General features: G+C 41.8%; 1 protein-coding gene across 4 annotated transcripts in view; it reads right to left on the bottom strand.

Annotated features, from left to right (window-relative positions):
- Window positions 1-19,607, bottom strand: part of strn3 (striatin, calmodulin binding protein 3) — a 123,090-nt gene that overhangs the window by 101,820 nt on the left and 1,663 nt on the right. The window lies entirely within an intron of this gene.

The raw sequence follows: 19,607 nt of genomic DNA, 5'->3' as shown, positions 1-19,607 counted from the left end.
GGCATTCATGGAGATTTAATAGTTTTATTCGGTAGTCGTACCTGCTTTATTTTGTAGATTATTTAAAAACAAATTCATTGGTGTGTTATCTGCCATGTGTTATTTAAACAGACTCTAATAATAATAATAATACATTTTATTTATGGGCGCCTTTCAAGAGTCTTAAGGACACCTTACAAAAATTTAGCAGGTAGAGGAAAAACATGTAAGGGGAATGAAATAAATAGTAGAGACATGAATAAATAGTAGAGACATGAAATGACATGAGACTCTGTTAAGTAATTGGAATTATCTGTAAAATACACATTAAATGCAAATCCTGTCATATTTCATGTCGGACCAATATAGTGGCCGACTGCTTTGTCAACAAACACTCATTAAATACAGCTTGGTGCTAAAAGCTTGTTACAATCAAGCAGGTATCAGCATTATGCAAAATGGGTCCTCGACGCATATCACGAAATAAGCTTCAGTTAATTTCCAGGCTGCAATTACCACAAGCTAAGACGTGATTTGGCATGTCTCTGCTGAATCCTCACAATGGAATTCTAACATTGAGTTTTGCATAATAATTTCATCAAGGGATTAAATCGAATGGTTGTTCTCTTTGGACACCACTGATTATAAAATTACAGGGTCAAACATACAAAATTACTTCCACCCAGCCCTCAAATTCACTTAGACTCTCTCTGACACCTTTCTCCCCTTTCTTGACCTCAACATCTGGCTCACCAGGTCCAAGTGTAGATTCCAATGCTCGTTTAAACCCAATGGAGACCTCAGCTCTTATGTTCCCTTAAATCCAGTGGGATCCTAGTTCCCGTGGTCCCTTACTAGGCTTGTTGAAAAAAAAAGTTATGCTTTGTGTAATTTCTTAAAAAGTTAATTGAATTGGAGTATTCATTGAAATATCCTTCAATAGTCTGAAAAGTTTGCAGGCTAACACCATCAAGATTCTGGGTGCCAATTAACAAAAGTAATACCATACCCCTACTGAAAGATGGTTTGGGCAAAAGTCCTAAAAAATCTCCAGATACTTGGTCCAAAGTAATGTGGGCCTGTCCCACTTAGGCAATTTTTCCGGCGACTGTCATAGTCGTAGCAGGTCGCCGAAAAGCCGCTGTCTGGACCCCCTACGACAATGTCTACAACAAGCTACAACAACCTACCACCTAGTCAAAGGCAAGCTACCGACAACCAGGGACCCATTAGGACGTCCACCTACAACCAAATCTACGACAGCCTACGCTCACAAGCTACGACCCTGTCGGCGACAACTGAAGACAACTCAGTCGCCGGTTGATGTAGGTAGTCGCCAATGGAATTCACCGGTCAGCACCCGCTACAACCCACGTCACTTGGCGACAACCTACGTCATCCTGGCGACAACCTACGATGGGACAGCACCTACGTCGGGAGAAGTCAAGCCCACTGTCGCCGAAAAACTTTGAACATTTCAAAATCCAGCAGCGACCAGCAAAACGCCACGAATCTTTGGGCGACTGAGGAGACTACTTACGACCGTACAGGCGACACCCCGGCGGTCATGTGGCGACAGCATGTAGTCGCCTACAAAATCACCTATGTGGGACAGGCCCTTAAGTCTCCCTTACAACCTTTAAGATCAAATTGTAGTTAAATTCAATAGTGCAACCAGAAAGGTGGGCTGTTAAAATGTAGAATAACCCCTCAATTGGTAGCTTCAACTGGCAAGCTGATCAGAACATCCTCCAAAATGGAATTTAAAGAGGGAATTATTTTGGTTCTTTTTTTTAAAGAAAGGCTCATGAATCAGGGTAAAAAGTAGGAGTACCCAGGGAAATGGTACCTTTGGGTCTCCAATGCATTTCTTTAGGGATATTGGGGACATGGACCAGTCTTTCTATATCATGGTCAAGCAAATATAGAATGTTTGTAAGAAGATGCAAAACATCAAAGTCCTTGAACAAAAATTTTCCCTTCCTTACGATTAACTAATTTCCAGCAGGTAAGCAGGTTTATTATGGAATAGCATTCCAACACTGCAGTTAAAACCACAACATATTAATACCGAGTGGCACCACCATCGTGGCAGCCTTGCCAACAGTCTGCGTGTCCTTTCCACTGTTTTTATTATTTTAAGTATGTTCTAAAAGTTTGTTTCATTGTTGGTTAATTTATGCAGGGAGTGGGGGGGGGGGGGGGGTCGCATCATAGCCCCCTAGGGGCAAACTTTTTGGTTCAGTCTTTCCTACCTCGACAGGGTTTCGATTTTCTCCAGACTCGCATCGCATAGCCCCCTCCCCCTTTGCCGGGATCACCAGAACAACCCGACCGGGGTGGTGCAGCCTTTCCTAGAGACCCGCCTGGAGCTTCAAGCCCTGGGTGCGGCAGACTTCACCATCGCAGAGCCGGGCAAAACCCCAACCGAGGGGTCACCAGAAGAAGAGCTCCTTTATTGACACAGTGGGGATGTTGATTCCCCTGTGTGACTTTGATTACTGTAAACACAAACTTGAAATATGCATTACTGCAGTGGCCCATCTGCCGCAGTGATAAAATGTCTCCAAAAATCCGTCCCGACATTGGAGTACTTCTGACGATCATCCCGATGAGCGAGACCTGGGGGCTTGGACATCAGACTGTCAGCAGCGGCGAACTGCGGAGGGTTCAAAACCCCAACCACCGCGGGTTAACAAAGGAGGAAGATGGCTGAACTTTATTGCCTTCCATCACAGTGAGGAATGTTGATTCCCCTCTGGTGGATGCTTATATTAAATTTATTTTATATGTGTATTGTGTTCTTTTCACTTAGTATGGCTGTATAGTAACTCAAATTTCACTGTTGATTAAGTGACAATAAACACAAACTTGAAATATGCATTACTGTCCTAAATCATGATATCTTGCTTTCACTGCAGACATCTTATGAAAGTAAAGTGATAAAATCTCTCGGGTAAAAAATGGCCTTTGTGAGACAATAATTTTGGTTTACATACTTCTAACAGAAATAACACTAAAATATTCAATGGACACATGAACCTACAGATGCTGCAAAACAAACTAACAATATGCAGAGAATGAATCATAAAATTTTAGATTTTATATAAATTCTGCAATAGTGAGGGACATTTCCTAGAACAGTTGACTTAATGTTTTTATTTGTTAGGTTGTGGCTTCTGCTGAAGAGACACTCATCATGTCCTTTTCCAGGAAGGGAAAACTGCAAAGTGCCAAGAGAAATAGAACATTTCTTGCTTGTTTTTGGCCTTGAATGGAAAAGCCAAAGCTTGGTTTGTAACCGGTAGTAATGAACGGATGCAACTTTCAAACAACTCTATGTAAATAATGACAGAAAATAAGAATAGTCCTCAGAAAATACAATTCCTGCATAATGTTGCTAGAAACAGAGGTCAATACTTACTAGTGCTTCCAATAAGATGTTGTTTTTCACCATATAATAACTTCACAAGATACCTTTCTTAAAATAAAAAAGTACACTGTGCATAAATAAGCACTAAGCTTGCAAACATCAGCTTCTTATTAAAAAATCATATTTTAACCATTTTTTCAGATCAGAAACCAAGCAATGGTCCATGCTACTTTTTGTATTTCAACTGCAACTGACTAAAAATATTGATGTAACTGTTATGGTTCAGCAAGCAAAATTCATGAAGAGATGTAGAAAAAATGTAGAACCAGAGCATGGGAATGGGGAAGGAAAATAAGGGACCGGAGAAAGAAGGGGACAGGGGAAAGTAACTGGGTGACGGGGATGGGTGGGAGAGAAAGGGGAATGGTTGTGGAACATCAGGTAATTGGCTAATTGAAATTGGCTAGTGACCCCTGACGGAATGCACAAACGGTGAAACGGTCGCCTAGTCTACGATTGGCCTAGTCGATGTAGAGAAAGCCACATCAGGAGCACAGAATGCAATAGATGAGGGCGGAAGAGGTACAAATAAACTTCTGTCTTACAATTAACCTACAAACCTGCACGTCTTTGGGATGTGGGAGGAAACCAGAGCACTGGGAGAAAACCCACGCGGTCACAGGGTGAACGTATAAACTCAATACCGACAGCAATACACAGATCTTCAGGAAGCATGACGTACATTAGCATCATTGATGTCAAAGTGGAAATGGTTGAGAGCTTCAAGTTCATTGGCATTAATATTACCCACAATCTGTCATAGACCAACCACATTGATGCAACAGCCAAAAAGAAATTAGGTATATCTCCAACGATTCTTACAAACTTCTGCAGATGTACCTTACAAAACATACTGTGAGGTTGCATCACCGCTTGGTTTGGAAACAGCTCTGCCCAAGATTGCGAGAATTTGCAGTTGTATATGTAACCCATCACTGACTCCATCCACACTTCATGCTGCCATGGAAAAGCAGCAAGTATAATCAAAGACGTGGCCCATCACAGTCATTCGTCCTCCTTGCTCCTTGCTCCCATCCGACAGACACTTGAAAGGGCTCACTACCAGGCTCAGGAGAAGTATCTCCCTCTCTCTTATTAGGCTTCTGAACGGTCCTTCCATAAGCTAGGGTAACGTCCAATTCATCTCTACCCCATTGTGGACATTGGACTTTCTCTATGGAACTGATGCGCTACAATGCTGAGGAGTATATTCTGCACTCTGCATATTCTCCTTTGCTCTACCCATTGTACTTGAGCTTGACTAGACTTTATTTATGTATGGTACATTTAATCCATTTGGAAGCATGCAAAACAAATCTTTTTACGGTACACATGACAATAATAATCATAAGCATGCAGGAGCTGAATTTAAGAATGGATTAAAATCAGAGTAGTTACTCTCAATAAAAATAAGCATAACAAATATTGAAATTACTTTATAGCAGAAATCTATTTTTAAAAAAGCAGAACTGATCAAACGCTCAAAACACAGCAACAGGATTCACAATTTCCTTGTTAGCAGATCTCAATCAGTACGAATTAGCAACAACACATCCTCACTGACCACCAGCACCAATACCTCAGGCTGCATAGTCAGTCCCTTTCTCTATTAAAATCCATGACTGTGTAACCTCACACAGCTCCAACACTGTCTTTAAACTTGCTGCCGATAGCACTACCATTGGACCAATAATAGATAATGATGAGTCAGAGTAAAGGAGGGAGATCAATAATCTGGTTAAGCAGTGCCTGAACAACAATCTTGCTCTCACGATAGCAGGTTCAAGGAGCTGGCTGTTGACTTGAGTAGGGAAAAGCCACGGCACCATTCATCTGTCTTCATTGGTGGGATGTTGGTGGAGACAGTCAGCATCTTTGTTCCTCAGTGTACTCTTCACCGAAGATGTCCTGAGCTCACAAAGAAACAAGCACGTAGAAAGCTCACAAATGTCTGCCCCTACTTCCTCAGAAGTTTGAAAAGATTCATTTTGTCGCCGAATACTCCAATCAAACCTTTGCAGGTGTGCATTGGAGGGCATACTGACTGATTGTATCATGGCATGGATCAGTAATCCGAGCTCTCAAGAACGAAGGAAGCTATAAAACTGGTGGACATTGCATGGACCTTCATGAGTACTGACCTCACCATCAAAGGGATCTACAGGAAGCATTGTCTCAAGAAGGCAGCTAATATCTAAGAACATTTTATTTTATATCTAAGAATATTTAAGAACAGCCCATCAACCATCAGGTTCTTGAACCACTCTACATAACAGTACGTCAGTACCAAAGTACTATGGGCTTTGTACGACTGAGGTTGCACTACATGCTTCAGTTAGTGCTATCAAGGCCAGGTTTTCCTCGAATACTTGCAAATTTTTGTGTTGTTGCATTGACGATGCCAATAAAGCTGCAGAAAGTAAGACTTTCGTTGTTGTTGTTCATACTTGATGCATGTGGCAATTAAACGAACATAATAAACAAAGAACATTTCTTCCTAAAACATTAAGTAGGACATTGCTATTCTTCCCAACCAGCATTGAACATGATCTACAAGTGCATAATTGTATTTATCTTTGTATTGCTACTACTCTTTGTATTGCTCCAACTACTCAACTCCAGCGTAAATAAAAATTACCATATGCACTGGGGGCTTGAAACAATCAAATAAAATCACGTTCCCAGAGTTGAAATGGTGCTGGCTCAATGGGCCGAAAGGCCTACTCCTGCACCTATTTTCTATATTTTTTCTATGAAATGTCAGTACTTGCTGTAAGTTGAATACTTTAAAAGTTCAAATAACAAGTAATCATCCTATATTCCAAGAAACAAATTTACATATTTTTCCTTTTTAATCTTATAACTTTTGATTTTATCTTTAAGACACACTATCTTGTATCATGAGGTTATATTCATGGAAAGTAACATGCCTTAGAAAAAAAGCCATATTTTTCTCCTTCCACACATTTCGGGAACCTAAATCGTATAGCTTAGATTTCTATCAGAACACCATGACATCTCAATAATAAATTACTTCTTGAAACATGCATAAGTAACACTGCTTATAGTTTCTCTAGAGATGCTGCTTGACTCTCACCTAACTTTTTTTCCCTGTTGCCAGCTGGGCAACCTACGCAGCTTTTCAGGTTGTCAAATGACAGTTTAGGTGGTCATTTAGGACGGTTTGCATGACACGTGCAATAATGTGCTCGGATGAAGTGCGTAGTTACCAGTTGGAATTATGCTCAATGAAGCATTCACATGTTATTTCTGCCTCAAATAAAGTCACAAACTAAATCAAGACATGATATATACCACAATGACTTGCAGCAAAATTATAATACAGTATCTCAACTCTTTTTACACATTGAAATTAATGCAATTTCTATTATTTCTTTCCACTTCCAAACAAAAATGTGGTTGGATTATTCAGCGTATGATCAACCTGTGTCAATGAATCCTGGACCATGGTAACATATATGCTTAACCATGCACAGCAAGATTGATGCAAGCATGTTTTCTGTGAAGAACCGAAAATTATCATGACATGGCCATAGCATGGGTCGTTATTGCTATTGGCACAGAAACACTCTTGCATCCCACATAATTTATCCACAACAAAATATACAGGTTGCAAGGAAATGTCTAAAGGCATTTTATGATAATAGCTGTTAAATCCGACTATACCCATCTGACAGGTTGAACATTACACTAACTGACAAGAGATGGTCAAAGGACATAACTGCAGTAAATGTTCTTTTGGTAATATGTTTAAAGGTACAAAACGCCACATTACCGGACATTCAGATTAGATGTATATGTTGTGAACAGCAATGAAGATACCCAGTTTGTAAGCACCAAATTAAAAAAAAAAAAATTGGATTAAATCAAATAATAACATTGGGAATTAAAACACATTTGATCGCATTCCGTTATCAAACATAGTCAATGTTCGCTCTGAAGACATTTCCAGCACAACAGGGTCGGGGGGGGGGGGGGGGGGGGGGGGGGGGTGGAGTGGGGTGGATATAATCAATGCGGGATGGATAGATGGTGGGGGTGTTTGAGAAGGCAATCGGCGCAGAATGGATGGATTGATGCAGGGGAATTAGTGCGTGTTGGTTGGTTGGAACAGGTAAAAGTGTGAGGGGAGAGCGCAGGGGATGTCAGTGGGGTTAAAATGGGGGGGATCAGTACGGGATGGGCGGGGGTCTGTGCAGGATGGATGGGGGGGGATCTGTACAGGATGAATGGGGGTAGACAAAAATCCTGGAGAAACTCAGTGGGTGAGGCAGCATCTGTGGAGCGAAGGAAATAGGCAACGTTTCAGGCCGAGACCCTTCTTCAGACTGATCCCTCCATTCTTCTCGAATGGGGGGGATCAGTACAGGATGGATGGGGGGGATCAGTACAGGATGAGGGGATCAGTGCAGGATGAATGAGGGGATCAGTACAGGATGGATGGGAAGGTGGGTCAGTACAGGATGGATGGGGGGGAAGCAGTGCAGGATGAATGGGGAGAACAGTACAGGATGAATTAGGGGATTAGTGTAGAATGAATGGGGGTTAGTACAGTGTTGATCGGAGGGTCTGTGCAGGATGAATGAGAGGATCACTACAGGATGGATGGGGGGCATCAGTACAATATGAATGGTAAGAGCACTACAGGATGGATGGGGAGATCACTACAGGATGGATGGGGTGTCAGTACGGGATGAATGGGGAGGGGGGGGGCCAGTACAGGATGAATGGGGAAGCAGTACAGGATGGATGGGAAGGGGCAGTACAGGATGGATGAGAAGGGGGGTCAGTACAGGATGAATTGGTGGACCAGTGTAGGATGTAAGGGGGTGGCAGGAGAATCAATGTGGGGTGGATAGGGAGATCAATGCGGGATGAATAGAGGGGGGGGGGCGGGGTAGAGGGGGAGGGGAGACAGGGGATGTCAGTGAGGACTGGATAGAAGCGGGAATGGGGATCAGTTCGGGATGGAGAGGAGGGGTCCCAGGTTGGAGGGGGGCGAACAAGAGAGAGAGAGAGAGAGAGAGAGAGAGTAGAGAGAGAGGAGAGAGAGAGAGAGGGGGGAGAGAGAGAGGGAGAGAGGAGAGAGAGAGAGAGAGAGAGAGAGAGAGAGGGGGGAGAGAGAGAGAGAGGGGGGAGAGAGAGAGAGAGGGGGAGAGAGAGAGAGAGGGGGGGAGAGAGAGAGAGAGGGAGAGGGGGAGAGAGAGAGAGAGAGGGGGAGAGAGAGAGAGAGAGAGAGAGAGAGAGAGAGAGAGAGAGAGAGAGAGAGAGAGAGAGGGGGGGAGAGAGAGAGGGGGAGGAGAGAGAGAGAGGTGAGAGAGAGAGGGGGGGAGAGAGAGAAAGAGAACACCGGGGAGGAGATGGGGAGGAAGGAAGGTCAGCGCTCCTCGGAAAAACACCGGCATCATCCTTAGCCGTCCCTGTCCACCGCCAAGTGCCGCCACCAAAGGGGGAAGGCAGTTGGGATTTCCTCGCCACCACCTCCCCTCTTCTGCCAGCCAACAGGAAGGTGCGGGGCCAAGCGGTGCAGGTGATATATGATCTTTGCTCCGGACGGCAGAAGGGGGCCTCCTCCTCCTTCCTTCCTCCCTCCCGGCCTCGGCATACGGGAGGGTTTGTTTTGGAAGCGTTTATCGGTTGGCGGAGTGGCACACAACGGCCGCTATCAGAGCGGGTGGGGGAGGTGGAGCTCCGACCCTCCGTCACCCCGCACCTAGTATCTTTGCCCCGCACTACAGTCGCCGCCGACACGAAAGGTCATGTTCCTTTTCTCCAGAGATGCTGCCTGACCCACTGAGTTACTACAGTTTTTTGGATCTATCTTTGGTATAAACCAGTATCTGCAGTGCCAAGCCAGGCAAAATTACACGGTATTTAGGCTGCCCGGCGGCATTTTAGGTGGCCATTGGCACCCGGGCAACCGCTAATTTCGAGCCCTGCTCCAGCATTTTGTGTCTATCTTTGATATAAACAACTGTCCGCAGTTCTTTGTTATAACTCTTACAATTTGCTTTAATTACAACATTGTAACACTTGATACCTACTTAATAAAACATTTCAGCTGTATAATTATTTTGACAATTTAGCAATGAGATCTCCTTTTGATCTAAAAATAATTTTGTCATACATACAAACACGGATGCAAAAAAAGTTCTGATTTTGTTTTATTCAATTGGCTATATCTTTCATTTCAACGATTTGAACAGGTTGTTCAATAGACCAAAAAGAAAATTAAAATGCTATCAAAGCATACCATGAATAACAAATCGAACTTTACAAATTTTACTATACAATTCGATTACATTAGATCTGGCCCAAGCCCTGAATAATTTGTAAACAAAACACATCACACCTCATCTGAAAATCAATGATAGTCATGCATTCATACTGCTAATTTGAAATGCAATGAGAAAAAAAGTTATGTACCAATGACCCAACAATCTCATAAAAATGTTAAAGACTACAAATGCTGAAAATCTGAAATAAAAACTGAAGATGCTGGAAATGCTCTGCAAATCAGGCAGCATTTGTGGAGAGAGAAACAGTGCTAAAGTTTCATCAGACTTGAAAAGTTAATATTTACTCTTCCCATTGATGCTGCATAACTTGCTGAGTACTTCCAGCATTTGCTTTTTATTTTACCTAGGTATGCAACTAATACAATACAATAAATAAAATATAATACAATAATAAAAGTGGCTTTACAAAGGAAATTAACATCCAGTTCTATTCATGGCTAATATAATTAATGAGAAAATTAATGAAGGAAATTCATTAAGAAAAAGCACCAAATGTAAAACAGGTTTATGATATGTAACTCGATAGATTGACATTTTTTACACCAATTCAATTTAAATAGAAAATATTCAAAATGCCTTAAAAACCTGTACTGAATAAAAATGTCAATCTCAAATATTTAATGAACCCAGCATCCAGAGAATATTCATCATTGGCACCATTGTGTTTATGCAAATGTGTGGATTTCTACACAAGGATCTATTGCGTTTACTACGAAATAGAATTATAAAATATTCCCTGCTGAAAGAGACACAAACAAATGGTCAATTTTATTCAACCTCATTGCATAATTCACAATTCAAAACCTCCCTATTTTCCACAGGTTTTTTTAATTATCTCTTGTGCTTTGCACCCTCAATCCCATGCATAATGATTTATCCTGCACTTTTTCTTGGTGTTTATCAAAATGAATGTTAAAATAATTTCCATCAATGCTGCTTTACAAACCAATCTGTGGTCTCTGATCAAATACTACAGCTAAATTGCAAAATAAAACAAATCTAAAAATAGAAATACAAGTCAAAAAGAAGTGGAAAGTCTGACCTTCACAAACTAAAAATATTTTGTAAACAAAAGAAAATGGTCATCTAAAGAAAAAGTTGAATTGCAACTACAACCCAGGTATGAAGCCTTGGAAGTCACAAACAATCCAGATCCCAGTCTTCAAACCAAACATACTGATCTGAACCCACATCACATAGGCCAAATCCTTAGTCTCCCAGCTATTTGTAGCCATACCACCAACTATATTTAATCAAGTAACTTGCAATACAGTAGTACTGAATCTAAATTCGACTATAGTTTTGAAGTCTATTTTATGCAGCTCAAAAATTGGCGAAATTAAAGATCATAAAGTGGAGTTTAATTTCGATCTAAAACAATACTGTCTGTTTCACAACAGGAGCCTGAAATGCTTTTTTCCCCAAGAGCAGCTTAAAATACATATCCAGTTCTCCTCCTCCCACCTTTTCTAAATATATACAACTGACTCACCTTTTTAATCAGAGTACATATATTTATTGCTACATTGCAACAGAAACCAAATTTAAAATATACTTCATTTGTGATATTGGAATATTTTTATTGAGATGCAATATGATTAATGATGAAGTATTAGCTCATGAATAAAAAATATTATCATGACTCACTGCCTTTATGTGTATCATGCAAGATTTTGCTGCCAGTTAGCACCAGTAGTATTATTGACCTATGCGTGAAGGCTGTACTTATCTTTTGAGGATAAGAAGGGTCTCGACCCAAAACGTCACCCATTTCTTCTCTCCAGAGATGCTGCCTTTCCCCGCTGAGTTACTCCAGCTTCGTGTCTATCTTTGTTTTAAACCAGTATCTGCAGCTCCTTCTTACACACTTATCTTTTGAAGGTCTACTAAAGTCCATTTGTTCATTCCAGTTGACCCAATTGTCAATGTTGAGCCTTTGTATGATTTAAAAAATCCTATGAAACAGACAAAACCCTATCCTGCCCTACCACTGCAACAAACCTTTACACAACTGATTGCTTGTAAATGTCATTGATATTCAGAAATATTATAAAATCAAAATAATTACAAAAATATTTAAAAAAAGCAAAAATGTAAACACTCTGGAACATGTAAATGAATAAACCAGGAGGCATAGAATACAAGGAGTACTGAGATTATGCTGTAAATCTACACAATACATAAACCACAGCTTACTACACAATATTTAGGTGCCATTATGGCACAGCTAGTAGAGCTGTTGTTCCTAGCGCCAGAAGCCGGGTTCGATCCCGATCTTGTGTGCTGGTGTTTGGACGTTCTCCCTGCAACTATAACCATATAACAATTACAGCACGGAAACAGGCCATCTCGGCCCTACAAGTCCATGCCGAACAACTTTTTTTTCCCCATAGTCCCACCTGCCTGCACTCATACAATAACCCTCCATTCCCTTCTCATCCATATGCCTATCCAATTTATTTTTAAATGATACCAATGAACCTGCCTCCACCACTTCCACTGGAAGCTCATTCCACACCGCTACCACTCTCTGAGTAAAGAAGTTCCCCCTCATATTACCCCTAAACTTCTCTCCCTTAATTCTGAAGTCATGTCCTCTTGTTTGAATCTTCCCTATTCTCAAAGGGAAAAGCTTGTCCACATCAACTCTGTCTATCCCTCTCATCATTTTAAAGACCTCTATCAAGTCCCCCCTTAACCTTCTGCGCTCCAGAGAATAAAGACCTAACTTATTCAACCTATCTCTGTAACTTAGTTGTTGAAACCCAGGCAACATTCTAGTAAATCTCCTCTGTACTCTCTCTATTTTGTTGACATCCTTCCTATAATTGGGCGACCAAAATTGTACACTATACTCCAGATTTGGTCTCACCAATGCCTTGTACAATTTTAACATTACATCCCAGCTTCTATACTCAATGCTTTGATTTATAAAGGCTAGCATACCAAAAGCTTTCTTTACCACCCTATCTATATGAGATTCCACCTTCAAGGAACTATGCACGGTTATACCCAGATCCCTCTGTTCAACTGTATTCTTCAATTCCCTACCATTTACCATGTACGTCCTATTTTGATTTGTCCTGCCAAGGTGTAGCACCTCACATTTATCAGCATTAAACTCCATCTGCCATCTTTCAGCCCATTTTTCCAAATGGCCTAAATCACTCTGTAGACTTTGGAAATCCTCTTCATTATCCACAACACCCCCTATCTTGGTATCATCTGCATACTTACTAATCCAATTTACCACACCTTCATCCAGATCATTGATGTACATGACAAACAACAAAAGACCCAACACAGATCCTTGAGGCACTAGTCACCTGCCTCCAACCCGATAAACAGCCATCCACCATTACCCTCTGGCTTCTCCCATTCAGCCACTGTTGAATCCATCTTGCTATTCCTGCATTTATACCCAACAGTTGAACCTTCTTAACCAACCTTCCATGAGGAACCTTGTCAAAGGCCTTACTAAAGTCCATATAGACAACATCCACTGCTTTACCCTCGTCAATTTCCCTAGTAACCTCTTCAAAAAATTCAAGAAGATTAGTCAAACATGACCTTCCAGGCACAAATCCATGTTGACTGTTCCTAATCAGACCCTGTTTATCTAGATGCTTATATATATTATCTCTAAGTATCTTTTCCATTAATTTGCCCACCACTGAAGTCAAACTAACAGGTCTATAATTGCTAGGTTTACTCTTAGAACCCTTTTAAACAATGGAACAACATGCGCAGTACGCCAATCCTCGGGGACTATTCCCGTTTCTAATGACATTTGAAATATTTCTGTCATAGCCCCGGCTATTTCTACACTAACTTCCCTCAATGTCCTAGGGAATATCCTGTCAGGACCTGGAGACTTATCCACTTTTATATTTTTCAAAAGTGTCAGTACTTCTTTTACTTTGAACCTCATAGTATCCATAGCTACTCTACTAGTTTCCCTTACCTCACATAATTCAATATCCTTCTCCTTGGTGAATACCGAAGAAAAAAAATTGTTCAATATCTCCCCCATCTCTTTTGGCTCTGCAGATAACTGTCCACTCTGTCTCTCCAATGGACCAATTTTATCCCTCGTTATCCTTTTGCTATTAATATAGCTGTAGAAACCCTTTGGATTTACTTTCACCTTACTTGCCAAAGCAACCTCATATCTTCTTTTAGCTTTTCTAATTTCTTTCTTAAGATCCTTTTTACATTCCTTATACTCCTCAAGCACCTCATTTACTTCATGCTGCCTATAATTATTGTAGATCTCCCTCTTTTTCCGAACAAGATGTCCAATTTCCCTTGAAAACCAGGGCTCTTTCCAATTTTTACTGTTTCCTTTCAACCGAACGGGAACATAAAGATTCTGTACTCTTAAAATTTCCCCTTTAAATGTCCTCCATTTCTCTTCTACATCTTTCCCATAAAACAAAATGTCCCAGTTCACTCCTTTTAAATCATCTCGCATCTCATCAAAGTTAGCCTTTCTCCAATCAAAAATCTCAACCCTAGGTCCAGTTCTGACCCTCTCCATAATTATATTGAAACTAATGGTATTGTAATCACTGGACCCGAAGTGCTCCCCAACGCATACCTCCGCCACCTGTCCCATCTCATTTCCTAACAGGTGGTCCAGCACTGCCCCTCCTCTAGTAGGTACCTCTATGTATTGCTGCAAAAACTATCCTGCACACATTTTACAAACTCCAACCCATTCAGCCCATTTACAGAATGTGTTTCCCAGTCTATGTGTGGAAAGTTGAAATCTCCCACAATCACTACCTTGTGCTTACTACTAATATCTGCTATCTCCTTACATATTTGCTCTTCCAATTCTCGTTCCCCGTTTGGCGGTCTATAATACACCCCTATAAGTATTGCTACACCTTTCCCACTTCTCAATTCCACCCAAATAGCCTCCCTAGATGAGCCCTCCAATCTATCCTGCCAAAGCACTGCTGTAATATCTTCCCTGACTAGCAATGCAACACCTCCACCTCTTGCCCCTCCAATTCTATCACACCTGAAGCAACGAAATCCTGGAATATTTAGTTTCCAATCACAGCCCTCCTGCAACCACGTTTCACTGATCGCCACAACATCATACTTCCAGGTGTCTATCCAGACTCTAAGCTCATCCACTGTGTGGGTTTCTTCGGGGTGCTCCAATTTCCTCCCACATTCTAAAGATGTGTAGGTTAATTGACCTCTGTAAATTGCCCTTTGTAGGGAGTGGATGAGAAAGCAGACTAACATAAAACTAGTGTGAACAGGTGATCATGGTCGGTGTGGACTCTGTGTGCCGAAGGGCCTGTTTACATGCTGAACCAAACAATCAGTCACTTGACTAGAATAAAAAAATAAAGTAATTCTAAATGCTCAAGTGAAAGAGCGTGCTTTGTTCTGAAGTAGAACATGACCCATTTCACTGATACTCCATTGCAAAGATTTTGCCAGTTGTAATATATTGTCACGTGCACACTCAATTGACCATTTTTGTCCTATTATAAGCATAGAAACATAGAAAATAGGTGCAGGAGTAGGCCATTCGGCCCTTCGAGCCTGCACCGCCATTCAATATGATCATGGCTGATCATCCAACTCAGTATCCTGTACCTGACTTCTCTCCATACCCCCTGATCCCTTTAGCCACAAGGGCCACATCTAACTCCCTCTTAAATATAGCAAATGAACTGGCCTCAACTACCTTCTGTGGCAGAGAGTTCCAGAGATTCACCACTCACTGTGTGAAAAATGTTTTTCACATCTCGGTCCTAAAGGATTTCTCCTTTATCCTTAAACCGTGACCCCTTGTCCTAAAACAGGAGGGCAGAAACAGGAGGATTATTGCGAATGGGCAGCTAACAAGATTGCACATTTACTTGGACTCAAAGGATGAGGGGGTAGAATTTTGCCCACACAATTGCAACAAATCAAAACTGATGACGATAACAAATGAAACAAACATTTGAGTCACAATGAACAGCAGGATCAACAGTGAATCTTCTTAAACAATGCGATTTCAAAGATTCCAGTACACAGAAAAAGTAAAAATAATAAATTGAAGCTTGTGAATTCAATGTCAAATCAGGTAAAGGAAAATAATGGAGAGAAAGAGATGTGAAAAAGACAGAAGGAAAATAAAAGTAAATCTGCCTGAGATTAAAAATCTGAATAATTACAAATCTCAAATAAGCCTTCACTACTGTAATAATTTATTTTCAAAACAGTGGTGATTTATTAGAATAAGTTAGCAATTATCAAGTTATAACAACCATATAACAATTACAGCACGGAAACAGGCCATCTCGGCCCTACTAGTCCATGCCGAACAAATTTTGTTATCTAGTGATTACTTTCATGGTGTGCATCCAGCACTGAACTACAACAATTAAATGCACATCAATAGCAAGGCAGTGCACAAGATTTATTTGTGGAGAACTCAATTCAGGTAACAATTTGGGATTCTTACATCTAACCTCACATCTGCCCCTTGCCTAAAGCTGTTTAAATGATGGCCTGTGCCATTAACACAGTTTATCTAACAAATAGTTGGGATCAGTTAACATTTCACTACTGGTGATAATTTGGCTCCTTTACTACTGGCATTCTCCATTTCAATAAAAAGAGCATTACATTTAATCACAACAATGTACAGAAATTGATGCTTCATTGAATCTTACAAACCCATAACTGTTACCTCAATCTACCACCATGCAATTGAATCCACCAAGTTAAATTTAACATACAATACAATACAATACGGGTTTATTAGTCACATTGCACATAAAAGTGCAAGTGAAATGAATACAGCTCGTGTGCAATGTTATGAGCACAATGTTTCGTGCTCAAAATTATTCAGCCATGGCTACTTCAAAGGGTAACAATAGTATTCAATGGTACAATTCTGAAATAGTTGAACATTGAAGGCATTGTGAGTCTCTGCACATGGCTGACCATACCCAGATTTACTTCACCAACCTACGACATCCCTGCATTGCTACATTGCTTGTCAGCACCAGATGAACTGAACTTTCCTCCATAATAACATTGGGATGACCAGGACCATTACTTTTGGTCCCCATTAGAAACTTTTTTCTCAGTCATTAGCTCTATTACTATGTTTAAGAAGGAACTGCAGATGCTGGAAAATCCAAGGTACACGCAAAAGCTGGAGAAACTCTGAAGAAGGGTTTCGGCCCGAAACATTGCCTATTTCCTTCGCTCCACAGATGCTGCTGCACCCGCTGAGTTTCTCCAGCTTTTTTATGTAGCTCTATTACTATTCCTGGCAAGTGCCTGAAACTGAAGCTAAGTGTTCACAAACCTCGTATCATCATATCATATCATATCATATATATCTATAATACTAAAAGTCTGATCTTGACCACTTCCTGTTGTTCTGTCTATTGATTTAAGAAAAAACGCTGCCACTTACGGCTGTGATTTTTGGCCATCTTACTCAGTCCCCCTCAGCTGCACAGGACAAGAGGATTTTTCCCATCGATGAAAAATAAAATAGTCATTAGTGTTTAAAAAATGTTGAGATGCTCTCTCCTGAAGGCCCGCCCCTTCCGGAGGGACTATAAAACCCAGAAGTGTTGTGCCTCAGTCAGTCTCTGGAAGATGGGGGAAGCGAGAGGATCACGTCTCTCACTCTGAGCTGTGAATAACACTGAACACATGTCAACTAAACTGCGAGTAGTTTTACTGACCTGTCAGTGCCCTTAATGTGGTTTAAAAATATAGTTTGGAAATGCTAAAGCTGTGTTGCCTTTGGTTTGGAAATGATAAAGCCTGGTGTGTCCTATGGTTTGGAGATGCTAAAGCTGCCTTGCCTAAGTAAAGTTGCCTTGCCTAATTAAAGTTGCCTTGCCTAATTAAAGATGCCGTGCCTAAATAAAGTTGCCTTGCCTAAATAAAGTTGCCTTGCCTAGTTAAAGTTGCCTTGCCTAGTTAAAGTTGCCTTGCCTAGTTAAAGTTGCCTTTCTAAATTAAAGTTGCCTTACCTAATATATAATTAAAAGTCTAATCTTGACCACTTCCTGTTTGCACTTTATATTGATTTTAGAAGAAACGCCACACGTACGGCTGTAATTTTTGGCCATCTTACTCAGTCCCCCATCGCTCATCAGCTGCCGAGGAGTTTTCCCATCGATGAAAAATAAAAGAGTTATTAGTGGTTAAAAAATGTTGAGATTCTCTCTCCTGTCAATCACGCCATGAAGGCCACGCCCCTTCTGGTGGGAGGGACTATAAAACCCAGAAGTGTGGGTGTGGCTCAGTCTCTGCAAGATGGAGGAGGGAGAGATCACGACTCGCTGTCTTTAGTGGCCTTGCACCTGCTTGAAATGGTATGAAACTGCACTTGAATTTGGTGGCCTTGCACCCAGCTTGAAATGGAATTTCAAGGAATAGCCGTGAGTCAACTGCCAGCCCACTAGCCGTGAGTGAGCTGCCTGCACAACAGGCTTGAGTGACTGAGCCGCCAGCCCAAGAATCCATTCGGCCCACAATGTCCATACTAGCCCTCTGGAAACCAGTCCGTTCAGCCCACAACACCCATACTAGTGCTCCAGAAAGCCCCCCCTCCCCTCTCCTCTCTCCGGCCACCAATATTGGAATCGGTGGAGAGGAGGAATATTGCATTGGGGGACCAGCCCTCCCCAAAACGGTAACATTTTAACATATTCTTGTAGAGTTTTATCCGGGAGTCCAAAATCATCTTACCTGAAAAATTCGAGCTTGAGTTATTTATGAAAATTTTCACAAATGTTTGAAAATAAACTAGATGGGCACGTCACAATGTCTCTGTTCGCGCTATATTCCACGGGCTGCGAGTGACGTAACCCTCCAACCCCTCTACCCTACCCCCCCGGGCTCTAGATTGAAGCCGCTGAAGTCCTTTGGTTGACGCATGCCCCGTTGCTCGCTCCCTTCCTCCTCTCCTCACTCTTCCTCCTCTCTCCCCCCCACCCCCCATACTCGGGCTCTGAAGCTTGAATGAAGTCCTTAGGTTGACGCATGGCCCGCTGCCCGCACCCAGCTCCCTTCTCTTCCCTTCCCCCCACTCCCCGAGGGAACAGGACCCCCTTGGTCTAGTAACTATAAAAAGTCTGATCGTGTGTGTGTGATCACATCTGCTCCGAAAAACGACACCTTACGGTAAAATATTTACACACAATCTTTCCCCTCTCACCCCCCCCCCCCCCCCCCGGGCACCCTCCCCCCCCCTCTCTCCCCCCGGCGCGTCCTCTCCCGCAGCTCGGGCCTCCAACCTCTCTCTCTCTCTCCCCCCCCCCCCCCCCCCCTCGGGCCTCCCCTCCGCCCACTCTCTCTCTCCCCCCTCCCTTCCACCCCCTCTCTCTGTATCTGCTCCACTCTCTAGACGCGCCTGCGAGTTGGATGCCAAGCGTCAATGGATAGGGCAGGGATGGGGTAAAAGGAGCAAATAAATAATATTAATATAATATCAAGGAGGGTGTGTGTGTGGGGGGTAGTTAGTGTGTGTGTGTACGGGGTGGTTGCTGCTGTCCCACCCCCCCCCCCCCCACCCCCCCACCAAGGCACACGTTGCCATTCAGCCAAGATGACACGTTAATATTTTTAAAACTGTAGAGTAAATTTATGGGAATATGTGGGGGGAAATAATTCAATATCAATGCCATTCTATGTTTTTATTTCCACAAAAGAGAATGTAATCATGCAATACAAAATGCTTGAAATATACATTGAGTATAGAAATTCATTATCTTTAACGAAGGATACCAAATCACTGGACTATGAAGGGGGTCTTAAATGTAACAACGACTAAAAATGTCTCCATAAAGTGAACTGATTTTTAAGTAATAAGCAACCATAGAATTTCC

This window comes from Leucoraja erinacea, chromosome 9 (genome assembly GCF_028641065.1).
Source record: "Leucoraja erinacea ecotype New England chromosome 9, Leri_hhj_1, whole genome shotgun sequence".
Lineage (NCBI taxonomy): Eukaryota > Metazoa > Chordata > Chondrichthyes > Rajiformes > Rajidae > Leucoraja > Leucoraja erinaceus.
Note: the sequence above shows the minus strand (reverse complement) of the source record. Positions and strands in the feature narration are given on the sequence as shown.